This window comes from Spermophilus citellus (genome assembly GCF_964194105.1).
Source record: "Spermophilus citellus genome assembly, chromosome: 3".
NCBI lineage: Eukaryota > Metazoa > Chordata > Mammalia > Rodentia > Sciuridae > Spermophilus > Spermophilus citellus.
In genome coordinates this window covers 122,520,238-122,546,857 of record NC_138184.1, presented here as the reverse complement: position 1 = coordinate 122,546,857, position 26,620 = coordinate 122,520,238, and the positions used below count along the sequence as shown (strand labels likewise).

The 26,620-nt window shown below is 40.4% G+C and overlaps 1 long non-coding RNA gene across 2 annotated transcripts; it reads left to right on the top strand.

Moving 5' to 3' along the window:
* The first annotated feature begins 18,158 nt into the window (after positions 1–18,158).
* On the top strand, positions 18,159–25,640 carry LOC308645626. Of its 2 annotated transcripts, XR_014021247.1 has the most exons (5): positions 18,159–18,274; positions 18,420–18,496; positions 19,286–19,465; positions 20,148–20,281; positions 23,735–25,640. It is a non-coding gene; the product is annotated as an uncharacterized lncRNA (long non-coding RNA). The 2 variants fall into 2 exon arrangements; XR_014021246.1 differs by lacking the exon at positions 19,286–19,465.
* The last annotated feature ends 980 nt before the right edge of the window (positions 25,641–26,620 follow it).

Here is a 26,620-nt window from a genome sequence, read left to right as displayed (position 1 = left end):
CTAAACATCCCTTTGTACAGTCATCGGTGGAAGAATAAATTTCCTTTATATTCCTTATATTCTCCAAGAAGAGTTAAAAAAATACTTGAAATGTCAACTATTTATATAACCTTTGGCCTTTCCCCAATATGATGTCCACGGTTCCATCTCAACACAAGAAGAGTGAGTTTCATGTTCTGTTTTGGCTATAGCTGCCTCAAGGCACCCCTTTCTATGAATCGACACCTTCCACATGCTTGTCTGTTGGGCATTTGGCTTGTTTCCAGTTTTTAACTGCTATGAATAGCATTGCAATAAACACCCTCGGGCAAGCTGCTTTTTTTTTCTTTAAAAACCCCTTCACATATCTTCCTACAACACTAATGTTTTCCTTTCCTTCTTTTAGCATTGCCAAGGAAGAAAAGATTCACTCAAGTTACCCTAAGCAAAAGGGCTCCTGATGAGGAACCTGCCTGAAACATGTGGACCACAGGCTGCTCTTTCCTCCTTGTTATCTCCCTGTCCTTCATTTTACTGGCTGTTCCACTTGTGTAGCATGTGCCCTGTGACTACCCTTCCTCAGGACTTTGTGGCTCCTTCCACACTGACCAGTTTCCCTACAGTTTTGATTTCCATTTCCATAATAGGTGCCATAATTCATATTCCTAAGCAAGGCTACCCTCTTAGTCTAACCCACATTTCACACAGGGCTGGAGATCACTGATGAGGCAGGAGGGCCATATCTTGAAGGGAACTCAATGTAATTTTATCTCCAAATGAAATTTTACAAATCATTTCCCAAATCTCAGTGATTAAACCCTGACACCCTCTTATTTGCTCAGAATTTTCTGGGCCTCTTTAGACTAGACCTAGACAGGTGGTGCTTCTACCAGCATTAACTGGTGTCTCTCCTACTCGGCAAAAGAGCACAGGTGGGCTTGGGGGCTGCCAGGGTCTTCATAGTCTGGGGCTTCCAAGCCAGGACAGCTGCCTGGGCTCCATGTGACTTTATCCTCCAGTGACTCAGACATTGTCTCAAGGTGAGCTCCACTGAGCAAAAGCTTTTCAAGTTTCTGTGTCACATTTGCTGAGGTCATACTGGCCACAGCAAGACAGGAGCCAAGACCAGCATCAGTTTGGGAGAGTGATCCTCAAGGGAACAGCATGTGATGCAGTGAGCTTCAAGGCCATTGTTCTAATACCACCACATACAGGCATGAAGCCCCGAATCTCACTGAAAAGGGGTGCTTTTCCTCTTTCAAAGGTGTCTCATTTCTGGAACTGGTCACTGTGAATACATATCTTATAATTAAGCCTTGTAGTGTCTCATGAATAGCATGATCCTATTGCATCTTTTGTCTGTTTTGGTTAAAGTTTCTTTTTCTTCTTGTTGTTTTGTTTGGTACCGGGGATAGAACTCAGGGACACTTCAACACTGAACTACATCCCCAGCCCTTTTATGTATTTTATTTAGAGACAGGGTCTCACTGAGTTGCTTGGGGCCTAAGTTGTTGAGGCTGGCTTTGAATTCTCGATTCTCTTGTCTCAGACTCCTGAACCACTAGGATTACAGGTGTGTGCCGCCATGCCTGGCTTTTTATGAAAGTCTTTTATGTCTTTGATATAAAAACATTGGGAATCTACCACACACCTTTGCAATCCTGTTTTAGTAATTTTTTTTCTCATTTTTTATTAAACCAGATGCTCTACAAAGGGAAATGTCATAGCCCTCGATTGGCCCCTCCCAACCTTGGGTCATAAGCCTGGTAATAGGGTCAGCTGGTAGGTAAGCTGTTCTGGGGTGAGGTGAGGCCAATTCAGAGATAGAGATTAGTGTGCAGGACATTCATTGAAGGGTATTCTTGGGAACACCTGTGGAAGGGAAGGGAGGAAGCAGAATTGGGTGGGGGAAGAAGTGGAACAGCACTGCAGTCATAGGATGTCTTAGCTGGCCCCATGGGGAGCTTTGGTACAATGAATCTGAGCCCTTATTACCAACCCTCCCCCACTGAGCAGCTGTTGGAGGCAGCTGCTCCCAGTAAGAGGACCTAAGGTTGGGCCAGTCTTGAAGAGAGACTCCAGTGGATGATGGCAGCCATCCACACTCACAGCAGCTGGGAGAATGAGGCCCTTAGTCAAGGAAGGGGAACTGGGCCACATGGCCTGGCATCCACATCACTTCCTATATTGGTGTTTTCTGTTGCTGTAACAAAGTTCTTGAAGCTGGGTGCTTTTAAAGAAAAGGTTTTGTTTTTGTGTTTTTATTTTGTTTAGCTCACAGTTTGGGAGGCTGAAAGTTCAAGATCAAGGCAGCCCCATAGATTCAGCCTCTGAAAAGAGCTCCTTTAACTGTCATATGGTGGCAGATGGGATCATGGAGAGTGTATGTACAGAGAGAAAGAGAGTGAGGAGGGTCACATGGTAAAATAGGAAGCCAGAGAGCAAGAGGGACAGCCCATTCTCATGGGAATTAATTCACTCTGTGAGAACTCAGCCTTTCCAAGATCAGCACCATCAATGACCTGATTACCTCCTGCTAGGTCCCACCTCTTAAAACTACCTCTTTACATTGTCACACTGCAGACCAGGCCTCCAACATACGAACCCTTGGGGGACACACTCAAACCTAATCTCCTCTTCTTATAAGGACATCATTCCTATTGGATTAAGATACCTTAATAACCTCCTTAGGTAGCCCATCTCTAGATATTGTCACATTGGAATTAGGGCTTGTGGGTTTTGGGGGATATAAGTCAGCCACAACACCTTACAGTACAGTTTCCATGCATAGCCTCTTGTGATGATGGGTTCCAGCCCTGGCTATGTCTGATCTTTTCCTTTCCTTAGCTACTTTTCAGAATTCTTAAGCTTAAATATAAAGATGTGGTTATAGAGTAAGGATTTTTTACTTTTCTCTCTAGATAAAGATCACAGTCCGATGGTGTGCTGTCTTTCAACATGGTCATCCTAATCAAAAGATCTTGGAAACATCCTCTTGGGGAGAAGTCTCAGGCAGAGTTCTTCGGCCACAGCAGGTGCAGCCTCATCCCTTTGGTTTTCCAGAATCCTCTCTGCCTTCTTCTCAGCACTCGTTTCTCTAGGTTCTAGAACTGTCCTCTCCCCTACCTAAATCCAGCCTAGAGTTCTCACTATCCAGTAACCAAGGCTGAGAACTCTAGAGAGGGAGCCAGGGACTGATACAGCCTCCAGGAGAGAGGGGTGCCAGCAGGGCCAGGCCAGACCACAAGCAAAGAAAGGGAAGTTGTAAAGACAATTTCCAAGAGAGCAGGTGCCTGAGAAGTCCACAAAATCTACGGATTATCAGTGCTTGGGAGAACAGTGTACGTGAAAATTCCTGGAGACAAATTATAAGAGTGTTTGACTGTGAGGGAAGATGGGGGGAAAGAGAGAGAATATGGTCTTCCTGATCCCATCCTGTAATTCTTCCAGAGGCATGCCGTTTCCCTTCCCACTGATGACTGCAGTCAGCATACTGTCTGAACTCCAGACTTGTGTCCTCAACTGTTCACCAGACATTTCCACCTGTGTGTCCTGCACACTCTTCAAGTAAGTTCATCATTATAATTTGGGGGACTCAACCTTCTTTTTATTACCCACTCACATACCAGAGCAGTATACAAAATATGCTGCCCAAGGCCACCCACCCAGTAGAGTGATTTTCTCAGAGTTGTCCTCAGGACTGGTAGGATCCATCCCTTCTGCAATAGTATCAGAAATGCTGAGGGCCCTGACCAGAATCAGATAACTCTGGTGGCTCTGCAATGACCTGAGCTCAGACCAGTTCTGGCATGCTGGCCTTTGAGAACTACCGGCTAAGAATGGGAAGATCCAGGACTCAGCCCGGACAGAGATGGGCCTGCCGGGTCCCACACCTTTTGTACTATTAGGAGCAGATCTTTGTTTAATGTTTATCCTTCCTCTTTGAGCTCTGGGGATAAGGATTCCATCCCACTCACTTTTCACATCAAAACCTGCACAGTGTCTGTCATGAGTAGAGGCTCAAATGCTTTTTGTTATAATGAACCGCTATCATGAAATTGTTCAAATGATTAACAGTATCATAGATGGCCTGATACACAAGAAAAATGGGACATTTTCTGGCAAGTCCTTAACTTGGTTGGGCTCTGCAGCTGCTGGTAAGGAGAAGCTATCAGTAGACACATTTGTATGTACCTTTGTAGGACAGCATCTCCTTATAGCCTTGCTATCTCCTGAATATTCCAAGTGTATTTCTTTTTTTTTCTTTTTTTTTTTTTTTTTTTTTTTGGTGGTGCTGGGGATTGAACCCAGGACCTTATGCACACAAGGCAAGCGCTCTACCAACTGAGTTATATCCCCAGCCCCAAGTGTACTATTTCTTAGTACAGATTTTATTAAGATTATTTTTGAAATTTACTTAAACCACATTTTTTACTCCCTATAAAAATATTAGGTATGCTCTGCACTTTGTCCTGGCCCCTACATAAAATGGTCTTGTGTGGCAGCAGCTATGAATTGCAGGTATCCATCCCTTATTCTCCACCTTGGTTAGGTCCCTGAAAGTCTTCACCACACTGAGCTCTAAAGAAATAGCACAAGGCATGGTTGAACCCAGAAAATGGCTTAGAGGAAATAAGTCTTGGCTTTGCTGAAACAAGATATACATGGAATTTCTCAACATTTTTTTTTTTTTACTTCGAAGTCATAATAATTCACCCAATGAATAAACTTACTGCCTACCAACTCCACTATGATTTATAATGTAAGACTACACCTCTCTTCCTCTTTAGTTGACTGGACTATTGATAATTACCTGGCCCAAAGTAGCCAGTTCAGAGGCTAGTAAGAGACCAATGAAATGGTCTAGATTGAAACAGTGCCCCAGTGTCTTTGATTCTTGCTTTAGAGATTCTATTTGGGAAATATGGAGAGACTGACTTAGTTTGCAGTGAAGGTGTCAGGGAAACTAATGTCATGAGATCATATCCTCTTGGAGGATGAACAAGCATTCCCTGGCCTACATTCTCAGGTGACTAGAGACCGCTTTCTATCCTCCCAGAGGAGAAAGGAAGCAACAACCCCCCTGGAGTACAGTACTGTCCTTCTCCTGTGTTGAAATAGGCAGGCTTGCACATCACCTTGTAGGCTTGCAAGTACCTCACTGCCAAGTTTCTAAGCCTGAGGGGCTGAACACGATGTCACTAGACAGGGGAAGCAACTGGTACCTTCTGTGCTCAGGAGCTTCAAGGAGCTAGTTGCCCTCTGCTCTGCTCCCTCTAGAACAGGAAGGCTCTGCCCTGGCCCCCAGCAAAGCATCCTGTCTTCCCCATGGTTAGTGCTACCTCACCTACCTACCCTAGTTTATAGCAGTTTCAAACTAAAGTACTTCTCAGTTAAAAACAAAGCTTGCAACACTAAGGAGTTAGGATATTCTTATTATCAATTTGGGGAAAGAAGAAGGTTGTTGACTGAATTCTTCTCATTTTATTCACGTTTTGATACCTGAAAGGCATAACCCTGGTAGGGATTTCTGCTGCTTTAGAAAACTTAGAGGAAAACACAAACTTTCACATGGCAATTAATGCATTGATGTAAAATCTGTTAGCTTTGAAAGGCTTTGGGAAAATCACTTAGCTTCTCTACCTCATTTTTTTATTTCCTCTATAAGTTGGCATCTTGATGATTTTGTATTGCTATAACAAAATACCTGAGTCTGAGTATTTCTAAAGAATAGAAGTTTATAATTCAAAATAGCATGTAATATTTGTAGCATATTATGAAATATGCTATTTCATAATTTATAATTTAAATGCTATTTATAATTTTATTATAAAATAGAATACTATGTAAAGCTGAAAATAAAGTGAAAAAAGTATTACATGTACAATAATGATAAATAAGAAATATCCAATTTGTATTTTCTTAGTTATTGCAAAACACTTTGTCTTGATACTGCGTTAGTATTAAAATATACCTTCTTATAAATTCTATTGAGTCTTACCACATTGATTCTCAATCTCTAATATATATTGGTCACATTTTAATTGGAAGAATTTAAAATGAAAATTCAGATTCATTATTTATAGGAAGGTCCTGCCCTGGCCCCCCACCATGTTTGGGGTATATTTGGGGTAGGACCTGAGACCTGAAATTTTCAAACGTTTCATGGACTGCACATTGAGCATCAGTGGACAGAAACTGCTTTCTCCAATGGCTGTAGTTCAAAAGTGTCAACCAAAAGTCCATTTGTTGGCCATTTATTCCTCAGATTTATAGGTTAATGGTATTTAGAGGTGAGGTCTTTGGGAGGTAATTAGAGTTAGAGGAGGTCATGAGAATGGGTCCCCATGATGGTATTAGTGGCTTTATAAGACAAAGAAGAGAGACTCAAGCTGGCATGCTTCCTCTGTCTCATGATGAGATACCTTGTGCCATGTTACCATGCAGCAGCAAGACCCTTACTAGATGCTGGCACCAAGCTCTTGGACTTCCCAGCCTCTAGAACTATGAGCTAAATAAGCTTCTATTCTTTATAAATAAATAGACTCAGGCATTTTATTATAGCAGTAGAAAACCATCAAGACACCAATTTATAGAGAAAAAAAATGAGGTTCCAAGAAGCTAAGAGATTTTCCTACAGTCTTTCAAAGCTCACAGGAAACCATGATTTCAAATGAGTTCCTTCCACTCTGAGCTCAGGATCTTTGTACAGCATAAAGATGCCTTATATAATGTAATGCTACCTCGCTTCACATAGATGATAAAGACTTACAGTCATAGATTTCCCATTGTCGTACTCCTACTCCTGCCATGTTTTAAACGCCGTACAGAATTCTTACTTGTTTTAAGCAATTATCTCTTAATAAGTATTTGGAGATTAGATAAAAGATCTTTTCTACTTATGATGTTATTTTCCATGACTGATGCCCTTCATTCCTTTGTGTGAATGCAGATTTAATTTTACTGTTTTTCTGCTGATGACAATTGCTTTGGAAGCTTTTTAAAATCAGAAAAAGTACTTATTTGCTTTCATTTCTGAAAAATATTTTCATTAGACATGGAATTCTATGGAGCGTTTTTTTTTAACTCTAAGGATATATTTCAGTGTTCCTGGCTTGCATATATCCAATAAGTCTGTTGTTGTTTCATGTTTCTTGTCCCTGTTTTTTGTTGTTTCAGTGGGAGGGTAAATCTGGTGTTCTTGATTTAAGTTTCCCTCTTACTACTTCTTGGCCATAGGTTGACATTCTCTTCTCCATTCTAAGGACCTGTGGCCTCTGTTTGTGTCTTCTCTTAGGTTCCCAGGAACTACTGATCACTTGTAGATAGGAAAGGTACCATGAGCTCACCTGTCTGTGTATCTTTGCTGCTGTGTTTGTGCTGCATGCAAAGCTTCTTCCTGACACTTTCAACCTTCTCTGGCGTACTTCCCCATTGGTACATTCACTCAATCACACCGGTAGCTCCAATGATGGAGTTTCATATGTGGTAAAGGACTTAGTCTCTATTATATCCTGCTCCCAGTCACAATGCTCACATCCGGACAGAAAGCTTAAGATCCCTAATTCTCCTCATCCATATGAGATAGATAATTCATATCATCATTATGTGAAGCTTAGGGAAGGCAATGGGCACCAAAGCATTTAAAAATCAAAACAATTCATTAAAACATGAGGTATTATTTGGCACTTGCATTTTGTATGATTGTTGTCTAACAACCTCAGGTTGTACTTTAGGATATACAGATAAAGCTCTCAGTGAGAATTAGGAGGAGCTAGAGATGTCTAGAATTTTTGCCCATGAACCACCACCACCTCAGCCAAGGTTTGGCAAATCCTATCCCTTAGGCAATCATGCCTCTCAACACCCCTTAAACATCTCATTCACCACCTGATGCAATAAACCATCCCAAACTGCTCTTCATCTCAGACTTTGGTTAGGGAAGTAAGATGACCCTAAGTATAAATCTGGACAAACTCTGATGTCTCTGGGAGAATATAGTCCCCGAGTGTGTACTTTTGATCTGCACAATGTTGAAAATGCCCATTCAGGCAGAGCTGTGTTTTCTATGAACAGTTGGTTCATTGGCTCCCTTGCCCTCTATCCATTGATCTGCCTGATTTCTGAAGACATCTGGCCCCAGCCACTTAAGCAGAGACTTCTTTGCTGAGAGAATGGGAATCTTCTTGCTTTATATTTAGGAAAGGAAAGACGTCTGTTGGCATTTTTCTTCAAGGGTGGTGGTTTTCATGTTGTCTCTTAACAGTTTGCAGTTTGATGACTTCTCTTATGCAGTAGGTATAGTAATGAAGCACTTTCTCTGGAGTTCTCATCTTTCTAAGCCTACTCGTTCTCTACTCTCCCATTCTGCTATGCTAGATTAACTCCCAGCCCTTGTGCTCCTACTGCTCCTTAAAGCTTCTCTTCTTATTTTTGTTTCATGAGTATTTTGCTTACTTGATCTTTCACAAGCAGATAGCAATGAATACTTCTTATGTGTTTGGGTTTATCCTCATAATAACTTCTGTGGTAGTAGCCATAATGGATGGTATGGGGAGTCCCCCCAAAGCTCCTGTATTAGTAATATGGAGGCAAAATTATTACATTATGAGAGCTGTGACCTAATCAGTCCATACTAGTTGGAATAGACTGACTGGGTGGTAACTGTGGGCAGGTGGGTCATGGATCGGGCAGGTGAGTCAAGGTGGGCATGACCTGAAAGACTGCAACTGCCCCTTGGCTCCTTCTCTCTCCTCTCTCTCTCTGCTTCCTGGCTGAGGAGAGAGCTTTCTGCTGTCACACCCATCTGCCATGATGTGTAGCTTCACCTTAGGTCCAGAGCAATGGAGTTTGTCATACATGGACTGAAACCTCTAAAACCGTGAACCCCACATAAACTTTTCCTCCTATAAGTTGTTCTTGTTGGATATTTTGGTCATGGCACTAAAAAGCTGGCAGACACAGTTGTTTTATGAATTTTGATGCTGTTATTTGGTGCATTCATATTTATCACAGTCCTTATTGTATACTGCTCACTTAAGATTGAAAAGTGCCCTTCTTTGTCACATTTTTTCTTTGCAATATTTCTGTATGTCTGAAAAACTCTCATCATAGAAAATGATTATCAACCAGATTCCATAATTTTTGAAATTAGTTGAAAGGGATTTAGATATTCATTGTTCTATTCTTTTGACTTTTCTGAAGACCTAAAAATTTTAAAATTGGAAAGGATTTGGGAGGACAGTAATGTGAAAGTCACTCAGAGTTCATGTTCAACATATGTTTGGGAGATGTGGTAGAAGTAAACACTTTCAGTCACAAAAGGCTTGAATTCAAATTCCACCTCTTACCACCTTAGGCAAATCACTAACCTCTTAAAACTAGTTCTTTACCTGTAAAATGCTAGATGTGTTGGGGAATTGTTATGAAGATAAGATGTATTGATGTACATGAAGTGACTTAGAGTATGTTTTAATTTAAAAATTCACTATTTTGCCAAATACCAGTGCATGTATTTAGCAAACATAACTGGGCACTTACTATGTGCCAGATACTATTCTAAACACTTTTCAAATATTAGTTCAAGTAATTCTCATAACAATCACTGCATAGTGCTCTGGTGATCTCCATTTTACTCATGATAAAATACACACAAGAGATAATTACTTTACCCAAAGTCACACAACTGATAATTGTGAGAGACTGGCTCCAAATCCAAGCAGTTTGGCTCAAGAATCCTTGCTTTGATCTGCTATATCTCAACATAAATATTAGAGAAGAAACATCCTGTTATTGGATAGGGAAGTCTGCTATGTTGTATTATTGATTCACTGGGATCATTTTAATATAATTTAAATGTATATTTTAGATTTTTCGGAATATTGCAGCAATAATCCAGCTTCTCTGCCAATTTTGGCAAGTAAATTTTAAAAATGAAATAAATACACCTAGTTCCAAACAAAGCAAACCCAATACAACAGCATGAAACAAACAACATGAAAAAAAAAAAAAGCCTTCCTGATGGATGAAAATCTAGATGTAGGTCAATTAAAATTCTCTTCCCCAAATTGACATAAGACAGACAGTTTCCATTGGGCAGGTGAAAGCCACTGACTACGGATGCATACCTTTACAGATTCATCTGTCAACATGGTGGAGTAGGTCTCTGCAAGGCAGGAGAAGATGAAGAGGATGGGCAATGGTTTAGTCAGCTTCTTCACTGCTGTGACCAAAAGACCCAACAAGAGCAATTTTAGAAGATAAAAAGTTTTATCTGGGGCTTCACAGTTTCAGAGGTCTCAGTCCAGGCAGCTGGCTCTGTTCCTCAGGGCTCAAGATAACATTAAGGTAGAAGAGTGTGACGGATGGTAGTGTCTCAAGAGATCACACTGAGAAGCAGAAAGAGACTAAGCTTGGGTCATAAAATACATACCCCAAAGGCATGTTCCCAAGGACCCACCTCCTCTAGCCTGTCTATTGTTATCACTGTTAACCCCTATCAGGGGATTAATTCACTAATTATGTTAAACCTTTATAACCCAACATTTCACCTCTAAACCCTCTCGAATGGTTCCACATGTGAGTTTTTGGGAAACACCACATATCTAAACCATAACAGGCAATCAGGAGACTCAGGCTAAAGGATCTTCTCTGTGAGTTAGCTCCTCTGGGGCCCAGGTAAATCCAGTAGTCATGTGGGCAGAAGGTACCGCCACCATGTCTGTGCTCCCTAAAGGAGAAGTTGAGATATATACAATTAGAAGTATTGGTATCTGCATGCTGATAAACTATGATACATATCGCTATGGTTTGAATGCGTCCCCCAGATTTCAAGGGTTGAAAACTTAATCTCAAATTCATATGTTATTAGAATTCAAGCCTTTGCAAGGTAATTAGGTTTAGATGAAGTCACAATGGTGGGGCCTCCATCATGGTACTAATGACCTTATAAGAAGAAGAAAGGAAAACTGAGCTCTCATGCTACTCTTCCTTGCTGTGTGATGCCTTCTGCCATGTTATGATACAGTAAGAAGGGTAGTGATTAGATACTGGCACCATGCTCTTGGACTCCCCAGCCTCCAGAACCATCAGATAAATAAACCTCCATACTTTATAAATTACCTAGTCTCAGATATTTTGTTATAGGTATAGAAAACAGACTTAGACACATTTCCACCCAAAGACTATGAAGGAAGAAGGATTGCCTTGAATATCATAATAGGGAAAGTTCTTTTCGGGCTGTAGAAGACAAGTCATCTGGGGATCCTTATCATACCATGTTCAGCTAGAGGAGAAAAACTGGCTGCTTATGGGTACACTTAGTTTTAAAGGGTGACAGACTGTTTGACCAACAAACACCAAAAAGGGCTTTTGAGCCTATGGTAAGTTAGTATGAGATCATGCAACTGTTAAAATATAATAGGACAGCTAAGATAGTGCCTTCACTGACAGGCACACAAATGACCAGTGTCACATACTGCCTTTATTTGCAGACAGGCTTGTCCTTCAGCCTGTTCAGGCTGTTGTCTGATGTTAGCACTGGGATCAGCTTTAGAAAAAGCTGAACAGGGGAGAAGATTCATTGGTTATAACTATTGAAAGGAAGACAAAAAGATTCAGAGTCTGTAATTTTCCCACCCACATTAAGTTATTTGGATAAAACTCTGCTGTCATAACCAGACTGAATTCACTAAAAATAAAGTATGTCTGAGACTACTTCCTCAGGTTTGGCCACTGGCTCCCTATGAGAAAGAGCAGAGAAGTTTGGGGGGTCTTTACTAAATACAGCCCCATTTCAGAAAGTGTTAGCTTTTGTTGAAATTTATTGCAGGAGATTTATCGACTCGTGAGATAAATATTGACCAAGTCAAAGTCAAGGTTATTACTTATCTTCAGGAATAATAAATCTTGGTGTTCTTAGTGACACAAAGTCAATATGTACTTTGCTGCATAAATTCCAAATGAAGAGTTTCATTGAAACATCTGTAAATCTCTCCATCATGACCACGAGCATAGCTTTTTAAAATTTACTATTAAAGAAAGAAGAATACCCAGGCCTGGTGGAAACATCTACTGTTCACCTCTATGAATCGAACTAGGTAGTCCCATTTCCACTGTGAAGAATCTCTGATTCATTCACCAGAAATATAGTCCACTGATTGTGAGTTGATCCCTATTGTCATTGATACTGAGTCAGAAGAATCAAAATTCTTCTCATTCTAAGTAAGAGGCAAAATAAACTCATGGATTACAGACGGCTGGTATGTTTCAGGATTAAAAAGCATTTACTTTTTATCTACATAAAGGATGGATTCTAGCAAAATTGAAGGGAAAATAAGGAAAAGGAAATGAAAAGAAAACAAAATCTTGGCATGTAGCAAGGTTTCTGCTTCTAGTATTTGTCCACCTTTTCAGTTTGAACCCCTCTGCAAGCATTCATTAGTCACTAAAGTAACTAGGGTACAAACTTGATTTGGTAAAATTAGCTAGGGATGCAGAAAAATGGGAAACCACTGAATCTGAGCTCAAGGAGTACTTCTCCAGGGAGCCTTGGGAGTGGGCAGGCTGCAAGGATCTGTTTTATCAGGGCTCACAATGGCAGTCTCCTGCCTGAAGATGAGTCCCACAATTTTTTTTTTTTGTTTGTTTCCAGGAATGAAGGTGGCTTGCATCTGTACAGCTGTGTTCCATTGCATCATGCCTGGCCTCCACTGTAGAATCTTAGACTTGGAATGGGAGTCCTATTCCCTGGTGCTGCTCTGTCACCTCTCACCTGCAGTACTAAGCTGCTTTTTAAGTGGCCTCTTATTGTTCATTCTTTATTTTTAATTTTTTTTATTTAATTAATTTATTTAATGCTGTGCTGGGGATTGAACTCAGGGCTTTGAGCCTGCTAAGCAATTAATCTTATACTGAATTATACCCCCAACCCTTCTGGTTCATTCTCAACATGGCAGCCACAGCACCTAGCACAGTTTAAGCCTGATCACACCATTCTTCTGTTTAACCTCCTCTGATGACTTCCCATCTGCATTCGTTTCTTAGGGTCTACCACACACACACACAAAAAATACAATTTGCCCTTCATATCCGCAGGTTCCACAGCCATAGATTCCACCCCGTGGATGAAAAAAAAATATTCAGAAACAAATTTCAAGAAACTTTCAAAAAGCAAAACTTGAATTTTCCCTGTGCCAAGCACCATGATAAATCCACCAGAATAAAGGGATGTGTATACATACTTTGACGTAGCCTCCCACCATGAAACAGAGAAAATGTTATACTGTTGAATCATCCTATGTAGTTAGACCTGCTGTGGTTGCATCTGTATGACTTTGTACAGACTTTTTTTTTGGTCATTGTAGTATAAGAACTATTTACATTGTATTAAATATCATATGTAATCTAGAGATGATTTAAAGTATGGAGAAGGATGTGGGTAGGTTATATGCAAATACTGCTTCATTTTATGTAAGAAATTGAGCATCCTCAGATCTTGGAATCCACAAATTGGGCAGCTTAAAACAATAGAAATTTATTCTTTCTCAGCGTCAGACTGAAAGTCTAAAACCAAGGAATCAACGAAGCTAGGTTCCACCCACAGGCTTTTGGGGAGAATCCTTCCCTGTGTCTTTCAGCATCTGGTGGTTGCTGCCTGCCGTCTGGGGCATGTAACTGCATCTCTCCAGTTCTGCTTCTTTTGTCACATAGAGTCCTTCCCCCACGTGTCTCTCATGTGTCCTCTCATAAGAATACCAGTCATTGGACTTAGGACCTGGCCTATCCAGGATGACCTCATCTTAATTACTATGCAAAGACCCTATCTCCACGTAAGGTCACATTCACAGGTGCCAGAGGATAGGATTGAGCCCTGTCTTTGGAGGGGGGAGTCACAGTCCCACCCACCACATCATCTTCCTCAGAATGAAACTGAACCTGTGTGCCTTTGCCTCTGGGGTCTCTATCCACTGGCTTCTCCCTCCCTCCCAGTGTTGTCGCTGCTGCTGTCCCCATTGCACACCATTCCAGCCATTCTTTCTGATTCCTGAGCAGACCAGACTCCTCTCTCTCCTCCAAGCCTTTTTCTTGCTCCCCCCCCACCCCGCCTTCTGCCTGGAATCTATCCTCAAAAGGCTATCTCCTCTTTCTTCAGGGCTCTGCGCAGAGAGCCTTCCTTGGACACACGGGGAATACATCTCCACTTCCTCTTTGTCGTACCCCTCTGGATGCTTTACCCCCATCTCAGATAGCTTTTTCCAACTCATTTCTTATTTATTATTTCTCTTCTTTACAAGAATGTGATTTTCTGAACAGCAGGCACCTTGCCTATCTTGGTTCTTCTTTATGAACCATTGCCAGGCAGAGCAGACCCCTACCTAATATTTTTTTGAAGGAAAGAATGCTGCTTCTTCTATCACAGCCCTGAGGAAGGGACATTTTCAAACTTCATGGTGGCCTCTTTATCAGGAAACTGGACTCTTCCTCCTCCTCCTCCTCCTCATCATCATCATCAGCAGCAGCAGCAGCATCCCTCCTCCTCCTCATCATCATCATAATCCCTCCTCCTCCTCCTCCTCATCATCATCATCATAATCCCTCCTCCTCCTCCTCCTCCTCATCATCATCATCCCTCCTCCTCCTCCTTGTCCACCTCTTTTTCCTCCTCCTCTTTCTTCTCCTTTTTGTACTGGGAATTGAATCCAGGGGGCGCTTTACCACTGAGCTATATCCCCAGCTCTTTTATTTTTTCTTTTGAGACAGGGTCTTGCTAAATTGCTGAAGGTCTTGCTAAATTGCTGACATTGGTCTTAAACTTTTGATGCTCCTTCTTTGGCCTCCCAAGTGGTTGGATTACAGGAGTGCACCACCATGCCTGGCATTGACTAATTCTTGTTGACACTTTCTGTAACACACTTTTGCTTTGTGCCCACCATTTGGAATAAATTTAATCCTGCTGAAAAAGTTATGAATTGCAGGTTTTAAGGAAATTCAGGCAGTTCGTACACATCTGTATTTAGCATTAAATATTCTATTGTAGTGAAAATATTTTGAGACTTTTTATTTGCCTTTCACTTATTCAAAAGCTTTTTAGAGTTTATTTCGCTTTTTAGGGTTTGTTACACTTCTAAGAGCATAGTGCCTTTCTAAGGTTTTTATTTTTCTACTCAAATCACAAAACAACCAGGGATCTAGAAAAACTCACATTCAAAGAAAAGACTCTCCTGAACCTCATTTCTTAGGACACCTCATATTTACTCAATGGAGCTGGCTTTGTAGAGCTGCCTGGGTTTGAGTATGTGCCTATCACATGCTGGTTCCATCACTTTAGGCTAATGGAGATGAATCATTGTCCTCAGTACAGATAGTAGTACTACAAAGGCCCAGTTTTGTCACCCCATGTCCCCCCCTTCTACCCAATAATGGAGCTCCTATACTCCAGGGGTAATCTGGCCAACATTGGGTTCTTACAAGTGTGCTTTTCTTTTTCTTTTTATTTGTTCTAATTAGTTATACATGACAGTAGAATGCATTTTGACACATAATGGAGGATAACTTCCCATTCTTCTGGTTGTACATGGTGTAGAGTTATGCAGGTCATGTCATCATATATGCATATAGGGTAATAATGTCTGATTCATTCTACTATCTTTCCTAGCCCCTCCCCTCCCTTCACTCCTTTCCATCTGAACCAACATGTATCTATTCTTCCCTAATTATCGCCCACCCCACCCCCCCTCTTATTGTGAATTAGCATCCACATATCAGAGAAAACATTCAACCTTTGGTTCTTTGAGATTGGCTTATTTTGCTTGGTATGATATTCTCCAGCTCCATCCATTTACCGGCAAATGCTACAATTTCATTCTTCTTTATGGCTGAGTAATGTTCCATTGTGTATATACACCACATTTTTTTTATCCATTCATCTGTTGAATGGCACCTAGGTTGATTCCACAATTTAGCTATTGTGACTTGAGCTGCTATAAACATTGATGTGGTTGTATCACTCTAGTATGTTGATTTTTAAGTCCTTTGAGTATAAAATGAGGAGTGGAATAACTGGGTCAAATGGTGGTTCCATTCCAAGTTTTCTGAGTAATCTTCATACTGCTTTCCATAGTGGTTACACCAGTTTGCAATCCCACCAGAATGTTTGAATGTACCTTTTTCCCTACATCATCACCAACATTTATTGTAGTCTTGATAATTGTCATTCTTACTGGAGTCAGATGGAATCTCAGTGTAGTTTTGATTTTCATTCCTTTAATTGCTAGAAATGTTGAACATTTTTCATATATTTGTTGATCAATTGTGCTTCTTCTTCTGTGAAGTGTTTGTTCAGTTCCTTAGCCCATTTATTGATTGGGTTACTTGGGTTTTTTTTTTTTTTTGGTGTTATTTTTTTTTTTTTTTTGAGTTCTTTATATATCCTGGAGGTTAATACTTTTTCTGAGGCGACAAGTATGCTTTTCAATCTCTTTGGTCACTATGAGTTGTTTCCTATGAGACCATTATTGAAACTCAATAGCCATTGTGGTGGGGTTGGAATGTAGGGCCATTAGGAGATAGGTAGGCCATGAAGGGGGATTAATGCCTTTCTCACAGGTGAAGGTTTATTCTTGCAAGAATGGATTATTGTAAAGCAAGGCCACCCTTCTTGTTTTTAGTATTCTTCATGTACCTTCTTGCCATTGCAACTTCACCAGGCATGAAGAGGCACACATCCCTCAGTAGATATGGTTGCCTGATCTTGGAGTTCACAGCCTCCAGAACTATGATCTTAAATAAACTCTTTTCTTCGATAAATTACCTAGTCTCAGGTATTCTGTTATAGCAATAGAAAATGGGATAAGACAAGGGGTCAACAAACCTTTTACATATGTTAGTAAATAGCCCTTCCAATTCATATAGACACGCCCACCAATAGGAAAGCAGTCATAGATAAAAATGGGCAAAGCCATGTTTCAATAAAACTTTATTTATGGGCCCCAAAACTTGAATTAGGCATAATTTTCATGTGTCCCACAATACTCTTCATTTGATTTCTTCAACATATATTTAAACATATAACAACCACTTAGCTCCCAGGCCATATGAAAACAGGTGATAGTTAGGTTTAGCTTATGACCCTGCTGTACTGGGGGGAAAGGGCACAACTGCACATGGTGACTCAGAGAATTAGTGAGTACATGTTTTAACTCATAGCCCAAGACATGAACAATAATTGTATTCACTGATCCCTATCACATAAAAAAACTGGTGCTTTCCGTGACATAAAGCAGGAGACTGAGGCCCAGCATAATTTTCATATGTATAAGTTTAGACTTGCAGCTGTAACACTTATTCCTCACCTAAAGCTCAGAGCAGTTTTCTGTCAACTGCCGATCGACACTGATGAACTTGATATCCTTTTTGTACTTTCCCTCACTTAATTTTACTTCATGTGCTTTGATCTCCCTTTTCCAGCTCTCTCTCTTTTCTGGGATGTCAGTGTTTCTCTTAGAAATTGCTAATATTGCAGGGAGCTGGTTAACCAGGAACTGGGATAGTTTGGAATTAGAAAGTCCCAGTCTCAGGAAGGCTCTGAAGAAGGGAACTACATAGAAGACAAGCACTATGAGATGTGGAGACATGAACAGGTTGTTTTCCTATGTATGCACAGGAGAAAAAATAATACAGGGATTACTGCTTCCTTAAAAGTATGTTTTACAGAGTTAAAGACTTCAGATTTTAGGCGTCAGAACCAAACTACACAAGTTCTAATCTCATCTCAACTTTTGCCAGAAGGATATGACTATGGGGGTGGGCACATAAGCTCAAACCTGAGAGCTTCCTTTATACAATTAAGATGATAATCATAACAGTATGATTAAGATTTCCAAAGCTATGATGTGCATATCTCTTGGTTCTGTGCATAGTATGGAACATTTAACAATATTAGCTAATTTCTTAAATTGACTTTTTATTTTGGAATAATTTTATTTATAGAAAAATTGTAAAGGTAATGCAGGGAGTTGCCATAAACCCTTCAGCCGGTTTCCTTTCATTGATAACATCTTGCATAACCCTACGACATTTGTCACAACTAGAAAATTAACATTGGTGTAGACTATTAATTAAAATCCAGACTTTATTTGTATTTCTCCAATTTTCTACTCATCCTTTTTTTTTTTCTTTTCCAGGATTTTATCCAGGATCACAGAATACATTTCATCTTCATATCTCCTTATTTTTTCAATCTATGGCAGTTTCTTGGCTTGCTTTAATTTCACCATCACCTTCATGAAGCATACTGGTCAGATATTTTATATGTTTTCCATCAATATGAGTTTGGCTCATGCTGTTTATTTTATTTTTTCCCCTCTGTACTAGGATTCAACTCAGGGGAACTCTACTATTGATCTACATCCACAGTCCTTTTTTATTTTATTTTGACATAGGGCCTGGCTACGTTGTCCAGGATGGCCTTGGACTTGTGATCCTCCTGCCTCAGCCTCCAGAATCACTGGCATGACAGGTCTGTGTCACCACACCCAGTTGGCTAATGCTTTTTCACGATTATGTTGGGGTTACGTTTGGGGGAACGAATACCACAGAGGTGAAATGCCCTCTTCATCACATAATGTCAGAGGTCCATGATCTCAGCATGTCTCATTGCTAGTGAAGTTAACCTTGATCCCTTGGTTATGGTGGTGTCGGCCAGATTTCTCCACTGTCAAGTTGCTTGTTTTTTCTTTACCAATTCTATAGAAAGTCCTTGGGTCTCTCCCACATTCCAGAGGAGAAGAAATAATCTTCACCACCTGGAGGGGAGAGGACTTTGAAGATATTCCCCTATTATTTATAGTAAGGAAGATTTGTCCCTTCTTACTATTTATTTATTCAATTTTTTTGTTTATATCCATCTAGATTTATGAACTGCTACAGCTTTGGCCACTGGCTGCTCTTTCAGAATGGCTCCTATATTCTCTTACATTCTTTTTTTTTTTTTTTCCTGAACCTTGCCTAGTGCCTGCTAGGCAAGCACTGTACCACTGAGCTACATTCTCAGCCCTTTCTATTTCTCTTAAATTACTAATTTTTTGAAATATTTTTAAAGAAGCCCTTACTTTTGGTGTCATGAATTACTCCAGGCTGATCTGGAATATAGTTATTAATACAATCATATAACTGTAGGAGGATACATGATTTAGGGGCCTTTTATCATTTGCTTTGGCTGGAGTCCACTTTCCCTTAGATGCCCATCAGCACACAGTTTCCTGCAGGCTACCAGAGAAGGGATTAACACACAGAACTTCTCTCCCAGCTGGACCCGAAGGTCCTCACTTGAAGGGGCTATATCAAAGCTGAAAAGAAGTTTCTCTTTTCCTGTGTTGATAACCGGAGGCTGCTGATTACCATATTCCTACCTCTTGGGAGAACTTATCTACAGAAGAAGTCAATACAATGGGAGGCAAAGCTGACCCAGAGAGACAAAGATCTGCCTGTAAGATTTGACCTTCTGTCCAGTTCTACTTGATGATCTTCTGGAGTCTCTAGTAAAGCCAAGAGGTTCCCTTTGCTTTTTAAGCTCACCAAGTGTATGACTTGTTTGAGGTACCCAGGATAAGAAAACCACCCCTCTGCGAACTTCTCCCTTTGCAGAATTAACCCTCCAGTGGACACCACGTCACAGTGCCCACACTTGCTCACACATGGACACAATCATTTTGCTTATAGACTGAATAAAGCTTTAAATGGACTTCAGGAAGCTGCATTTTGAAACCTAGTAATCACCCCTGTCTTTCACTTTATGTAAATATACATTTATGATATCAGATTTGTTTCAAATAATGCAATTTTTCAGTATATCCTTTTAATAATTTTAATAATAACACTACCTAATGCTCATAAAGACATGATGGAACCCATCCATTCACATATTATAGGAAACAGAGTTAAAGGTTATACAAATCATTCTCCATAAGATTATGGATATTTTGATCCAGTAATCTCACTTGGGGATATAATCTGAAGAACTAATCCAAAACAGATAGAATCATAACTACAAAAATTATCATTATGATCTGATAATTTAATAAAGCTGGAGAGAATTGAAATGTTCCACAATAGGGACTTGTTGGAAAAAATAATGAAATCTTAACTCTGAAATGTTATGTGATTTTTAGATATTGCGAATATGAGGATATTCAAGCAAGATACAAAGATGTTCATTATGGAGACTGCATGAGTTGGCATAGATTGTCATTCCTCAGAAGAAGAGGAAGAAACCCCAGGAGTTCGAGGACACAGGAAAGTTCACGTGAGTACAAAGTGAGAAGTCTGCCGCCTGCAAACCTGGAAGAGAGTCCTCACCGGACACCAGTCACGCCATCTCCTTGATCTTGGACTTCCTGCCTCCAAACTGTGACAATATCCATTTCTGTTGTTTTAGGCACACAGCCTGTGGGATTCTGTTATGGAATCCTGAGCTCATGAATACAGGAGCAGAGAGATATGAGCCTAGGATATCCTTGAAAATGAGAAACACTGAAAATAATTGATGAACAACAGTCATGTCTACTAAAGAGGGTGAAATAAAACAACATAAACAGAATGGCAGAATAAATGTTTGATTAATAAGTATCAGATACTTTCAATTCTCTTTTCCTAGCCATTATGCTATTCTTTTATTTGGGGGGGTTATATTTTTTATTTGTTTTTTTTTTTTTTAGATATACATGACTGTAGAATGTCTTTTGACATAGCATACAAACATGGAGTATAACTTCCCATTCTTGTGCTTGTACAAGATGTGGAGTTCACTGGTCATATCTTCACATATGAACTAGGAAATTTATGTCCAGTTCATTCTACTGTCTTTCCTATTCCCATCCCTGCTCCATTGCCCCTCTTTCTCCCCTGTCCAATGTGTTGAGCCTCCACTCCTCCAGACCCTTACCTATTGTGAGTCAGCATCCGCATATCAAAGAGAACTTTGGGCCTTTGGTTTTCTGGGATTGGCTTATTTCACTTAGCATGATAGTCTCCAGGTCCATCCATTTACCAGCAAATGTTATAATCTCATTTCTCTTTATGGCTGAGTAATATTCCACTGTGTATATATACCACATTTTTTAATCCATTAATCAATGTTCGTAGCAGTTTCATTCACAGTAGCTAACCTATGGAACCAACCTAGGAACCCTTCAACAGATGAATGGATAAAGAAAATATGGTACATATGCTATTCTTTTTTAAAAGACTATTTTATTGATATAGCTTACAGAGGGCAACTACCATTCAGTTGATGTTTTAGTATTCTCACAAAGTTGTACAGCTCTTACCATTGCCCCACACAATGTCTTCACTCCAAAAGGAGACCCTGTGCCCATTAGCACTCTCCCCACATTTCCCATTTTCCCCTCCCCCCAGTTCATGGAAACTCCTTGTCTACTTTGGGTCTTCAGGGCTTTGCTCATTCTGGATATGTCATGAATGGAATGATGCACTCTCTCAGATCTGAAGTTGTGGCATCTTCTGGCAGGAGGTTCCTCCCTCTATGTTGTCCCCTGGAATCTGTATCAACACTAGGGCAGTTTTAGGACTTGCCTAGTTTATTTTGTGACTCTTGGTGACCATGACCTCCATTAAATGGTATCTTGTATCTAGGAAACTGATGTTGCTTAATTGTTTTTGTTGTTGTTTTTTCAGTCTAGGGGATAAATATGACACCTGTCACTCTATGTTGACCCTAAGTGGGATCCCCTCACTACCTGTACACAATTTTATATTTTGTGTTTCACATGAGATTTCATTTGAATAGTGTCTTATGGGGACAGGGGTTGTGGCTCATTGGTAGAGCACTTGCCTCGCACGCATGGGTTTGATCCTCAGCACAACATATAAATAAACAAATAAAATAAAGGTATTGTGTCCATCTACAACTAAAAAAATATTTAAAAAAATAATAGCATGTAATGTGGACAGAAAACAGTTCATATACTTCCGACTGAGAGCAGTGATCAAAGGAAAAGAAGGAGAAAGAGAGCATAGACCTAGGATTTATGGTATATAGTCCATGCTAGAAAACTCAGGTGCAACTTATCAAAATGTCAATTTTTCCTCAGAACTTTCTCCTTGAGAAACATTTCCTAGATAGATTCTTCCTGAAGGTGCCTCTACAGCCCTCACATTAATCCTTCCAACTTTGTATCGTCATTTCAATATATTTTGCTATCTTGTACATAAAAAATTGTAATATGAGTACACATTTACTCATATTAAAATTATTTTTTAGCTTTGTCTTTCTCTTAGGTAACTGTAAACTCCATGAGGCCAAGAGAATATGCTATGACTTTATCTCAGACTTATCATAATTCCTGGCTCCTGAATGTTCTATATAATTATGTTGTACCAAATCAATCATATAATCTCTTTTAATTCATAAATCAAATCCATTATGTCAGCAAGCTGGTTTTCTCTTTTTTAGTAGGGAAGAAAAAGAAAGGTAAAGAAGTTCAAATATTCTGCCTAAGATAAATAGTCAAGAAATCGGAGAGCATGGACTAGATTCCAGCTATGAATCTAAGCTCATTTGCATCTCTGGAATAGTACCCTGCAATAGAACTTTCTGTGGTAATGAAAATGTTCCAAATCCAGGGTGTTCAATATGGCAGCCACTAGCCACATGTGGCTAATGAGTGTGACCGGTGTGACTGAGGACAGTAAAATTTAAACTCATTGAAATGTAAATAGCCACCCGTGTCCATTAGCTACCATGTTGCACAGTATAGCTCTAGACCATTACAGATGTACCTCTTTTCTCTTTCAAGAGACAACAAGTTCTGATCTGAGAATTTTTAAATTGGTTTCTGAAAAAAGAAGGAAATATGCAAAATGTTTCTGCCGTAATCTTGCCATAAAAGAAAGAATACTGTCTAAATTTTTAAAAAAGACTGAATATAAGAAAAAAGATAGATTAAAGGGTCAATGACAAAAATGACCAAATGAAAAAGTATTCTCTCAGAAGAAAAAGTTTCTTAAAAAAAAAAAAAACCCACAAATTTCCAGATTCAATGAGGAAAGATTTGATCTTAACTATCTTTATTTCTATGTGACTAGCTTGGTAAGTGTGTGCATATAATTAATATATATCTCTATATATACATATAATTACATATACATACATATAAGTACATATAATTAATATCTCTCTATGTATATACGTACATAGATAGATAGATATAGATACACATATGTAGATAGATAGATAGATACACACACATACATACTTGTTCTTTTAAAATCTCTTTAAATCTTATCCTGCAAAGAGGAAAAATCTCCAATTCAGTGACCATCCATGTGGTGAGATATGGCCTCACTGATAGTGGTTCATTCATTCTTATCTCTCAATGTTAAGGGCACCCAAAAGATCTCCTCTGTCTGCCTAACTTGTCTCTTTCTTCTTGAAGGATGATGTGTTAGTTCCCTAGAGGTGTTGTTGCAAATTACCACCAGCTGGGTGTCTCAAACAACAGAAATTCACTCTCTCACAGTTCTGGGAATAAGAAATCCAAGGTCAAGGTGTCGGCAGGCTTGATTCCTTCTGAGGGTTCCTCTCCCCAGCTTCTGATGACCATGACCGTGGCAGTCTTTGAGTTTCTTGGCTGATCTCTGCCTTCACATTCACATGGTTTGGGAAGAGGAAAGATGGGCAGGGGCTGGCCATCATCATTTGAGGGTATCTGTGCAATCCTTGCTCTTTCTCCTGCAGGCTGGGCTCCAGGTACATGACACATGCACCTGGTTCTATGCCAAACTGGACTCCTGAGAAGAATTGACCGAGAACGTTTGCACTGGCCACTCAGAAACAAGATGGAGAGAATCCACTCCGTTTCTGAACAGATAACTGTGAACTTGACACTTCAGGGTTGGTTCTATTTGGCCAAGTTTGTATCAAGATGAGGGTGCAGAGCAATATGCAGCCTCACTTCTATTTCCTGCTCTCCCTTTCCTAGTTCAGCTTCCTCCTAGAATCCAACTGTGCATCCTTTCTGTGGGTTTACTAAGCTCTCCCAATATTCTTCCCCAAATGCTTTTTTTTATTGCCAAAATTCATATAAGGAGAGTTTATCTTTAGCAACTGAAAGTCTTAGACTGAGACTCAGAGGATGGAAGGACAGAAAGTGAAGGAAAAGGTGGTAGATCAGGTATCAGGCAGTTCTCAGAGACAGAGGTTACATTTAAGTTGAGAGAATTGCTCCTTCACCCCCTAGTTCCCCCAAACCAGCAGTAGGTGCTTTCCCAAGAACAGGTATTGCTCCATGGTTTCCACAGACGGGTTCCAATGAGTAAGATGAGGCTTTGTTTATCATTGCTTCCCCACCCAAACCACACTCAAATAAGCAGTGAAAACCTCCAGACCTTAGTCATCAGTCGAGGTAAATTATAAACTTCTAAGAGTGTGGCTTCTCTGAGATACCACATTTTCCTCGTATAATGAGCCTGCAGTTTGTGGCAAAGAATGACTTAAGAACAAGTGAACTCACTGTCTAAAAGGAGAGTTTTTATCACTATCAATTGCTCTCTGACTGACAGGGCTGTTATTTCTTTCGGTAGGAGAAAAGGCTAAAATACAGAGAGAAAACCTAGAAATAAACACAGCCTGCGTAATGGCAAGGTTTTGTGTTGCCAAAGTCAAAAGAGCAAGTTCCTGGGTAAGAAACCTCATCTACTCCTGCCCCTTTTACAGTGATTCTGTATCATCCATGGAAATTAAAGCAGCTGCCACATCTTCATCACAGTAGCGGCTGTGCTGCACTGGGAGGCAACAGGGTTGAAACGCCGTTCCCACCGTTGAGAAGCTCAGAGTTAAACTGGAAGTGGTCAGCAGTGCCCTAGGCTGTGTATGAAAAGTCCTCCAAAGCAGGTGGACAAATGTTGCCTCATGGACCCAGAGAGCTCCAATGGAATTTGCCTTTGAGGGGGACATCAAAGGCTTCCCAGAGGAAAGGGCATTGCGGGTAGATATTGCAGAATGCATGGGAATAAGCATGCAGAGGACATGAAAAGTATAAGGTAGGAGTGGGTGAGCTCAGATAGTAATCAAGAACTTGACCTAAATGGAATGTGGGACATGGGAGAGGAGGCCAAAGGAGAAGAAGGGATGGGGTCCCAGAGTGTTCTGGTTGGCAATAGCAGGGAGAGAAAATGTCTCACAAGCTTACTTATCATGCAGTGGTGGACATAAGCAGATTTAGGATTTAGAAAATCACTCTGGCAGGAATGTTGAAGGTGTACGTGGAGGCTGTAGGATGCCAAGTTATACTGGAGCAGATTATTGTGGGAATCCAGGTGAGGTATCCTGACCTGACATTGAGGCATGGTTTGTAGTCTTTCTGATCTTGCAAACCAAAGAGGAAGTTGAGCGAGTTCCCCTTTTTGAATGTTCGCCCCACGGTTAATTTTGTATTGTTACTAGGAAAATTCTTTGAGGCAGCAGCAGAAGGCACATTGCAGATGGCAGAAATATTTTTCACAGCTTTTATGGTGGATAACAATATACTTGACATTTTTCTCATTAAATGTGAGCTTTGCTGTATGATTAAACACGCTAGGCATCTGTGATCTAAAATTACAAATGTGAAAAGCAACAGCTCAAATGTTTCAGTCAATAAATACACAGGAGACAGTCAACATGTAACAACTCCTTCATATGCTCTCTTCAAGGAGCTGCTCCGCTGACATTGACAAGGATTTTGGGAATGGCTTCACCTTCACGCTCAGGACAGCAAGGACACTGATGTCCCAGACTACTAATTACACCCTGGAATTCCAATAGAGGTGAATGGTTTCCATTAGGAAATCTCAAAATGCTGAGGACCGACAGAGCCAGGGAGAGAGTGGAGGTTTTATTGAGGCAATTAGGGAATTACCCAAGGGATCCCTGGAGGGGTAGAATTGCACTCAGCAATTCAGACATAATGGAGAAGTGTGTAAGGTTTGTGGATGAGTCCAGTCATCAGTAGCAATGTGCTTGTCTGTTTGTTGAGTCAAGCCTCACCAGAGTATGTGTAGGTGTTTGTGTATATGAACCCACGTGTGTATAAATGTGTCTTGCACTCTCTGCCAAGGCGGGAGACAAGGGTTCCTGAGTGACAGCCTTCCTCCCCTAGGCTGATCACGGATGATCCATTGGCACAGGCTGCCTGGAGTCTCCACTGAGAACAACTTTTGTGTCTAAGTTAGCTTCCTGGCTAGGGGTACTGGGTCACTCATTGACATCTGCATGAATGGAGAACAGACTAAGGGTGTAACCATGTGGACAGACAGAAAACAGGCAGGTGTAGATCTCAGCGGACGGAAGAGAATCCACACACAGTGATGATAAAAGGCAAAAGCAGAAATTCCAGCTGAAGAGATTCTGCCTAAATCATGGGAAAGGATGCTATCATGCTTGGTGCATCTGCATGTTCTGAAGACATATTCAGTGTACAAGGATGAAGGGACTGAGAGACTGAGTCAGGATAATGTGTGTGGGGGGGGGCAGAGGAATGTGGCAAGGTGGCTGAGAGGAGCAACTTGGAATGAATGATAAAATTATAGAGCAGGGGTGGAGGCAGCAGAAACACAGTCAGAGTAAGGACTCCACCACCTAGCC